This window comes from Leptosomus discolor, chromosome 15 (assembly GCF_034619465.1).
Source record: "Leptosomus discolor isolate bLepDis1 chromosome 15, bLepDis1.hap2, whole genome shotgun sequence".
In the NCBI taxonomy this organism is placed as follows: Eukaryota; Metazoa; Chordata; class Aves; order Leptosomiformes; family Leptosomidae; genus Leptosomus; species Leptosomus discolor.
The window spans coordinates 10,573,939-10,582,679 of record NC_141405.1 but is presented as its reverse complement, the minus strand read 5'-3'; the positions used below and the strand labels follow the sequence as shown (position 1 = coordinate 10,582,679).

Sequence of the window (8,741 nt, the reverse complement as noted above, 5' to 3'; positions counted from 1 at the left end):
TAGACAATTGCTTCCTGTTTAGGGCTGCAGCTCTGAAGAGAGATCCTGCCAAGATGCTGGGGCCAGGGCAGGACCTTGGCACAGGTTACAGCTCTCGGGGGCTGCCCCTGGGAGAGCAGGGAGGGCAGGCAGGTCTGTCTGGACCTGTGCTGTGAGCTGGAGTCATCTGGGGGTACGAGACGAGAGAAGATGCTCTCAGCTCCTGAGAGTCCCCACGCTGGGCCAGGAGGTCCATGCCCTGGATTCCCGAGGGAAGAGAAGGGACTTGAACTTCTGCTCCTTTAGGATTCTTGGTGCCTACAGGCTTTAGGCTGAGCTCAGCTCTGCTTAGGTTAAAAGAGTCGAGAGTGTCTGACACGTGAGTCTGACGGGACAATTTGCAAAGTGACTGTCACACTGAACTTCAGATTGATTAAAGACTTATCCTCTGAAAATTCAAACACTTGGTAAAATTTACAGCCAGAGAGCAGGTACTATGGCAGTCGAGGTGGCTGACTTAAGGACTGATTTGTTCCTTTATCTTCAAAGTGCTTTGGTGCTTCCACCAACAGACTACTTGCAAGAGGTTAAATTAGGAACCAATCCATACTCACCAAGATTAAAACCGCAGCATTTTCTTCAATTAGCTAGCCAAAAGCACTTCTTTGTTTTAAGACCCCAGCACTGACATTTTAGATGACATTTAAAATTTTTCAAAAGCAAGAAAATGATCACTAGACATCAGCTTAAAATGCAAGTTTTTCTGTTTAGGAACAGAACATACTGTAATGCTTTACTGGATAGTTTGTTTTTCTTCTCCTGAACCATTAAAAATACATTAAAGATGTCAACAGCTAATTACTCTGACAACTAGCTTTACTTCCCCTTGTGCTTTTTCCGCATCAGACAGGCTCAAAGCGAGGAGGACATGAGAGTTTTTCTCCTAAAATCACAGACTGAAAGGGTAGGAATGAATCGCTGTGGGTGGATTTACTCTCAGTCACATACAGGATATTTTCAGCTACTTTCTGGCACACTGTGGAAAAGCAACGGAAAGTGAAAAACCAAAGGAATAAAAAATCCTGGTAGACCATGTAACACACAAAGTGATCGTTTAATTTCTACTCAGGGCTTTCATGAGGAAGTGAAAGTCTAATCATGTATTTTCAAAGCATCTTAGCAAAACTGGGAATGCGTCCTAGCAAAACTGGGAATACTCCTGCAACAGATAGCGTGGGTTCAGCTGAGCCCAGCCTAAAAGTAACCCAGCAGCCGTGCAGTGTTGGGAAAGGTCTTGCGCATCCCCATGCACTTCTCCTGGTCAATGAACAGCGAGTTGGCTTTGGTGGCCAGGTCATGCTCCAAGATCGACTTGGCATGCACCAGCATTTGCAGTATGTTCTCGGCGTCTCTCAGCCGCTGCTGAAGGCTCTGGATCGTCTCATTGATTTCATGGACCTCATTGACGAGGCTGGAAAACAGCAAGAAATGCCCATTAACAGTCCCGTCACGGGGGTGGTTTCTAGCACGGCGTTGGTGATGGTCCCCTTGGGGACAGGATTTCCCCCTTCAGTGTGCTCGGAGTAACTCAACCCCTCATTTCTGGCAGATGCACGGGAAAGGCGAGGGCAGAGCTCCTCCAGACCTCCGTGGGCAGGCATGGTTAAGTTTGCTCTAAGGCTTCGGCGATGTGCAGCCTCATCTCCTGGAGCAGCTTGTGCCACCGAGAAGAGGGATGAGCAGCTGTGGTTTCCTGTTCCTGTTTGGTTTTGCGGGTTTGTTGGTTCACCCACCCGGATCTCCCTGTGCAGCGTTCCTCCCCACACCCACGGATGCACACACAGCAAAATGGGGGAGCTGGGAGAGGCTAAAAGTGAATGTGAAACAAGTGGAGGATGGAAAAACCCAATGGCATGCAAGGGCTGGGTTTATATGGCTTCTAAAAAGCTTCACGTGGAGTCATTCCCAGAGGGCTCCTAGGAGGAGGGGTGAGGTTTGGGGTGCCTCACCCCTCACATGGGGTGCTGTTGGGCACTCAGGGCAGCCTGCTCCTCCACGGCCCCTTGGGGTGCAGTCCCAAAGGGCTCACTATGTCCTTGAAAGGATTTCCAGTGTCCTCAGGGGAGGTGAGGACAGCCCTTACTGCTTCTCCACATGGTGCATCCTTTCTTGCAGTGACCCAAAAGGAAGCAGCTAAGTGCTCTCAACACAAGCCTGTCAGAGATTAAAGGGCTTATACTGCAAAACTAAGCCATCCAACAGCTGGGAAGCAGGCAGGAGAGTAGGTGAGGTTTACCCAAGTGGGAAAAATCCATCCCTTCACGGGGTGGTATCAGGCTGTACCCGGCCATGGCGTACAGCCTCCTTCGTGGGTGCAGAGCTCTTCTACCACCCCGAGGCCGGGATACCTAATCATTGCTCTTGATTATACCAGTGCACTTATGGAATGACTCTTTGGGGAAAAAAAAAAAAAAAAGATTAATTTTGTCATCCAGTGATGCTCCTGAGCGCTACGACCAGTCACTCCTCAAGGACCCTCCCAGCCCTGGGTCCTGCCTTACCGGAGCTGGGCAGTGTCCCGGCACAGCTCCACATTGGGTCTCCGCGTGCGCTCATCCAGCCGGGTCTGAGCCACTTTTAACACTAGCCCATTGTCCCTAATGGCTTTTCGGATGGCTTCTATGTTCATCTCGATCTGGAAGATTTCCTGCAGTGTCTGGCATGAAAAAAACGCATTCATAAATTAAATGATATATTCTCAAGTGACCACATCATTTCCCTTTTCTCCTGTCCATCTGCAGAAAAAAACAAGTTGAATAAGCAGACCCTGGGCTCAGACCCCTGTCGCTCTGACACATGCCAAGGCACAGATCCAGCAGATTTCTTTTCAAGGAAAAGCCTCTCTTTGCTGTTGCTGTCACATCGGAGGAGATTTTGGAGCAGTGATGGATCTATTGAATTACCAGCTACCCAAAATTACTGCTTGCAGGAATTGATCATCCATCAATAGCAACTCATAGAGGGAAAGTTTCTAATGGATCCTCAATTAAAGACGTGACATCAGCCTGCAGAGCTGCAAGCCCAGTCTCTGCTCAGTTAATCGATACCGTGTCAAGCTCTTTTCAGGAAGCTTTCCATGAGACCCAGCAGTCCGAGCCAGGTGCCCATCACTGATCTCCACTTCCCCTGCTTGGCAGAGCCATGCGGGAAACACACGGCTGACCATGCAGCAAACCTGGAGCACTGAGCCTGAAAGCATGTCCTTGGAGGAGAAGGGAGCCTGCAAACCCCCCGGCAGGCACCCCAGTAGAGGCCCAGCAAAGACTTTCTGCAGGGCAGCCAGCACTTCTGAAGTAACTACCAGGAGATGCAAACAGCATTTCCACCTTCTGCTTGAAATCCCTTTGCTGCTGGGCACTAGGGAAATAAAGGATCCCTTGAGAGGAAGTTACAGTGCCAACTTGTCCTGCTCCAAGGAGAATGTCCCCAGTACTTGGAATTTCAAACAGATAATGATACTATAACCAGCTCCTTGTAGCAACCGTTCCTCTTCTTGGGCCAGGTCTGTGTGGAGAGTGGTGTCACTGGGAAGTGACGGTGTCACACCGAAAGGGAGGGGTTCAGGCTACCTTGGCCAGGTGGGTCTGAATCTTGCTCTTGGCGTCAGCTGTCTCAGCGATGCGGTTGGCAAAGGCGACGTTCACCCTGTTGAACTGGCGCCACATCTCGTTGGCCGTCACCACCAGCAGGTTCTCGAGGTTGTCCCGCAGCTTGGCGGAGGCCGCCCGTTCGCTCTGGGAGAGGAGAATGTTGTCGTCCGAGAACTTGGCCCACGACTCTGGCACCGAGATCCTGGGGAGGAGGAAGGAGAGGCCTCCAGTAAGCCCATGCTGCTGAAGCTGGCCATGGCCAGGCATGCCATGGGAGCAGTGTGGATTAAATGCAGGTTAAAGCTACGCTCTTAATTTGACCACATGAAGGTAAAACACCTGGACACCATTTGTTCGATATGCTTATGAAATGATGACATGTTCATGAAGACAACTGTGGTACTTATGAAAGCCCAGACAAAGCAAAGATTCCCCCAGAAAAATGAAGATTTTAGTCAGACCTCATATTTACACGTTCGAGCCATCTAAGTGCCAAGTGATTCCCAGCTTCACGTCGACGCGCAGATTGCAGTCAATTAATTTTGCTCATAACTTATCTCAGTTTCATACTAAACTGAACAAGCATTAGATAATATTCATTTCCCTGTCTGTGCATTCACGATGAAGTTCACGCCTGTGCAGTAGGCCAGAACAAGGTCAACAAAAGACTTAAATACCACATAAGCCCCATTTAAAACATGCTGGTTCTCGGCACATTTTGCCCCCCTCTGAATTTTAGCATCAATCCTTTGCAATTCATTTGCAATATGTCTGAGCTGTGAATAATTATTCAAATATTAGAAAGATTGAATCAATCTATGCCCCTCCATAAACTGCACGCGTCCTTGTGAGCAGCAGATATATTCCCTCAGCCCTTTGCCACTTAGCGCATATCTCTGCGAGTGCTGGTTTAGGTCACCATTCATCTACTGCAGAGCCGAAGCTGAATTCCTGGCACCCAAAAGCAGCTGAACCGTATCCCAGGACCATGCTCTCTATTTCTTTATCTTCTGTGTCATTTCGGCTCCCTGCCAGGCCCTCTCCATGCAGGGGTGAACCCCCCAGACGTCACGTCAACCAAGAGCGCTCATGCAAGCACTGACACATCTTTGAAAATACGCATAAACTTAATGAGCTGTGCAGAGGTGTTGGGCTGAGTTCATTTTCAGGCTGATCTCTGAACCCTGATATAATGTGTAATTAGGTGGGACTCGCTTTCACCCACTGCGTGTTCAGCATCCAGCTGAAAGCAGAGGGTTGTTCTCCCTTTATGGTGAGCAGGGAGAAACGGCCCCTCCAAGATGGGTGTTTCCAGGCAGGATGGATGTGCCATGCAGAGACACATGCCTTTACAGTGGGCTGGGGACAACCCGTTCCCTGCCAGGGCGAGGCACCGCGCATCCCAGGGACAGCTCGGTGCTCTCGTGCTGCCCAGCGTGCACTCACGTGGCGTCAACCCGCTCCACCCCTCGGAAGTAGCTGATGCCATCGGAGGTGTTCCTCAGGTGGTGGCACTTGTCGTCGATGCGGTAGGCTGTCTGCTTGTTGGCCAGGTCCCTCTCCAGCTCATGCTGGGCTGCCCTGTTGGACCTTCAACACACAAACAAGAGCCATGGGTGGGGATGTATGGGTGGAATGGTTTCCTCCCACCTGGGCAGCTACGTGCTCCTGTGGGCGCCACTGCCCGCTTCCCATGGAGCCTGCCCAGGTTTTACGGCTGTAGGGTGTGGGCAGAGGTGGGGGTCTGCCGGGGTTTCACATCGCAGCTGCAAATGCAGCATGAGAGAAGGAGCTCCTCCTTACGCGAGCTGGGCTTTCGCCTTATCCAGGTACTGCTGCATCCTCTCCTGGCAGGATCTGATGACATCGGCTTCCTGGGCAAAGGCAAAACATGACCCCATCAGTATCCATGCTCAGTTGTCCTGGTCACACTCATCCCCTCAGGCCTCTCCAACCGTGCACACAGCAAGGACAAAGCAAACTGGCAGGGAGTGGAGAAAGTGCCCCCCAACCCCAGAGCGCTCACTTGTGCAGCTGAGCCTGGGCGCAGCGACCAGGAGGGGATGGGAGGGTGCTGTGGCCACAGCCATGGCCTCCCACTTCACTTTCAGGGTGGGTTGCCAAGTGTTTTCTCATCTTGACATCAATGTCAAGTGATGATTAGTTCCACTATAGGAGACAGGGACAGATCCTGACCTGATATGAACAGGCATAGAGGTTCTCTGGACCAGCAGCGCTACACATCCCCATCCCCAATCAGCATCTGCCCTTTTTGCTCCCCAAATGTTTTCTTCCCCAGGAGAAATCCCATCCATCTGGGACAAGAGGAGACGGACTTGAGTTTGGTGTAACTTTCTAAGCCATTTCTAAGAAACATCCAGCTCCACCGGAGGAAGGCATGTGCTGCTCTCAGCTCACTTGACTTCAGCACAAATCTGTCGCGTTTGTGAAGCCCCAGCTACTGGAGGCAGGTGATTAGTGCTCCAAAACCATAATTTTTAAGCCCTCCTGTCTGCAGGAGCCAGCTGAAAAGCATGGCCTAAATATGTCCGAAACACTTAAAATCCAAAATGCCATTATGGAGATAACCAGCTCCAATTATTTTCTTAAAATCTCATGACCCTTAAACTAATCTTTCAATTTTTTTAGGGCCTGACTCATAAGAAAAAATCTTCTAACAGAGCAGTGGCTTCACAGTCCCAGGGGCTGCAGTTTCGCGATGCCTTTGCAGTGATTGTATTTTGTTGTACCCTGCGATAGGATCCCATCTTCTGTGCCAGCTCTCATCGTGTTTGCTTTTTATTCATAATTTAAAGCAGCCTATATAAAGGCAGGCAGGAGTGCGCGGTTTTAGGACTGCTATAAAATGCATTGCCTAAGCACACACAGTCTTACTGCGGCCACGCTGCTCTGAGCAAAGCAAAGCTGGGGGTAGATGTAATATCTTTTATTAGACCAAGTAACATAGTTGGGAAAACCAGACAAGCTGTCGGGCAGACACTGCCTTCTCCATATCTGTGTGTGTGCATGTGTGCGTAATATATATGTATGTGACACAGATATATAGAGATATATCACATGTATGTGACAGATACTTATAGATCCTGTGCCGGCAGGGCTCTGAAAGGCAGGAGAGTCCCACAAGCTCCTTGAAGAGGGACAGAGGACCCTGATAGGCTACACAAACACACAGCTGGTTTTCAGCTATTCCTGCCTCTGGCAGGGCAAGTCTTACCCACACCGTGTGGGCACGCTGCTGCGTGGGGGAACGTCGTCCCCTGGCCCTGCAGGTTTTGGGGGTTTGAAGAGTTTAGCACCTCACAGGCACTAAGGAGCCAGAGAGGGAACAGGGCTGCAAAACCTGTTCAGAGTAGTTTAGGTAAAAATAACACATGATCTGTGTTGACAAACTTACCACAAAGAGCTGTTTCTCCACATCATCATGGACCAGGTCAATGCCCATCCTCTTCTCCCGGTGAAGCAAGCACTCCTGAGTGACCTGTTGGGGACATGCCATCACTGCTGGTTGCAAATCCCTACAGGGATGGTCCCCATGTCAAGTAATGTAAGAAATGAAATTGTAGGTGGGCACAGAGACGACAGCACGGGAAAAAAAGTGCCCAGGGCAGCTGGTTTAGCTGACAACGAGCAGCCGAGCTGCAACATCAGCATTAAATCAACGTGGGGGAGCACACGTGTCCCTGGCGCAGCCACAGCTGAAGGCAGGGACCTGTGTCAGGCTTGAGGCTGACCTCGCCAGAGCCTCGTAGGAGGGCATGGGCTTTTGTCTCCCAAACCAGGATTTTGGATGTACCACTTATAAAAATATTTGGTTAAGCAAATACTGTTCTGGTGTGCTCAGTACGTACTGATAGGGGAGGCAGCAGATGGCAAGGCATTTGTTTATTACTAACTTAACTAATGGTCTCTTAATAAAAACTTTCTAGACGTTACGGAGCTGCAATGAAACTTAATTGGGCGTCTGAATGGCTGCAGATGTTTCAGCAGTAGGCTACAGCTTGCAGCCCACCGGACAGGGTGCTTACCTGGAGAGGGGCCTCTGTCTCAGCCAAGGCTCTCTCCAGTCTTTTCTTCAAGTCTGTGAGTGCGTTCGTTTCCCCGATCATCTCATCCAGCTCATGGCAGAGCTCTGACTTCCAAAATTCTATCTCTTGGACACGATCTCCCAGGTTTTTGGTGCTTTCTACTTGGGTCTTCTTTGTCTGCTGATATTTATCGTGAATCAGACGGGAGGTATCGACTCTCAGACACTCGGCATTGCGCCGGGTAGTCTCCGACTCTTTGTAGTTGGTCAGATTGGACATGTACCAGTCGTCAGAGGTGTACCGGCTGAAGAGGGTTGTTCTGTTGGAAACAAAAGGAAGCATCTTGCTTGGGGGTAACCCCTGGGAGCTTTTGGAAAAGGGAGCCAAAGTTGGGTTGATGGCAGCTGCTTTGTAGTAGGCTCTGGGCATCCGGGGGAGGCTGAAGCTCTGAGGCAAGGGGTAGTAAGGAAAACGGTTCTTATAGCTTGAAGCCATGGTGCTGATGGCAGGCAGAAACTTGGTAGGTGTTGATCTTGGATGGGCATATGTTGCAGTTAAGGGAGATCCAACCAGCTCCATTCTTGAACGCCGCTATTCAGGTATGTGTCCTGCACAAAGGAGACAGAAGAAGACAACCTCACTCAGTAAGCTCCTGCACTTGCGCTACTTCTTACAGCGACACACGCAACTTAAAATACGAAGAGCGATGCACACAGCACCCACACATCGCCTGGACAGGCCTAAAACTCTTGAAAGCAAATCCCTTCTGACAGCATCCCAAGCATTTTTATATATAAGGATTTTACTTTGTTGTCAGTATCTCTCATCAGGTCTTGGAATGTAGAGAGAAACAAATCATGGCTACTAAGGAGAATGACAGATACTGTGCCTTCATTTTGTCTGTCCGTCCAATGAAACTGTAGTTGCTGATTCTCTGATGTTCATTTGTTTCTTTTGGCCAGCGTTTTTGCTGATCTTATAGTATTCCTGCTGTAATTTCCTCTTTAAAAGTTCCATTACCAGCCGTGATAGCTTTGGATGCACAGCTGCTACCAACCCAGCGCGG

At 49.8% G+C, this 8,741-nt stretch overlaps 1 pseudogene; it reads right to left on the bottom strand.

Moving 5' to 3' along the window:
- Nucleotides 1-1,218: 1,218 nt before the first annotated feature.
- LOC147414412 (tektin-3-like) lies at nucleotides 1,219-8,254 on the bottom strand (annotated as a pseudogene).
- Nucleotides 8,255-8,741: the final 487 nt, after the last annotated feature.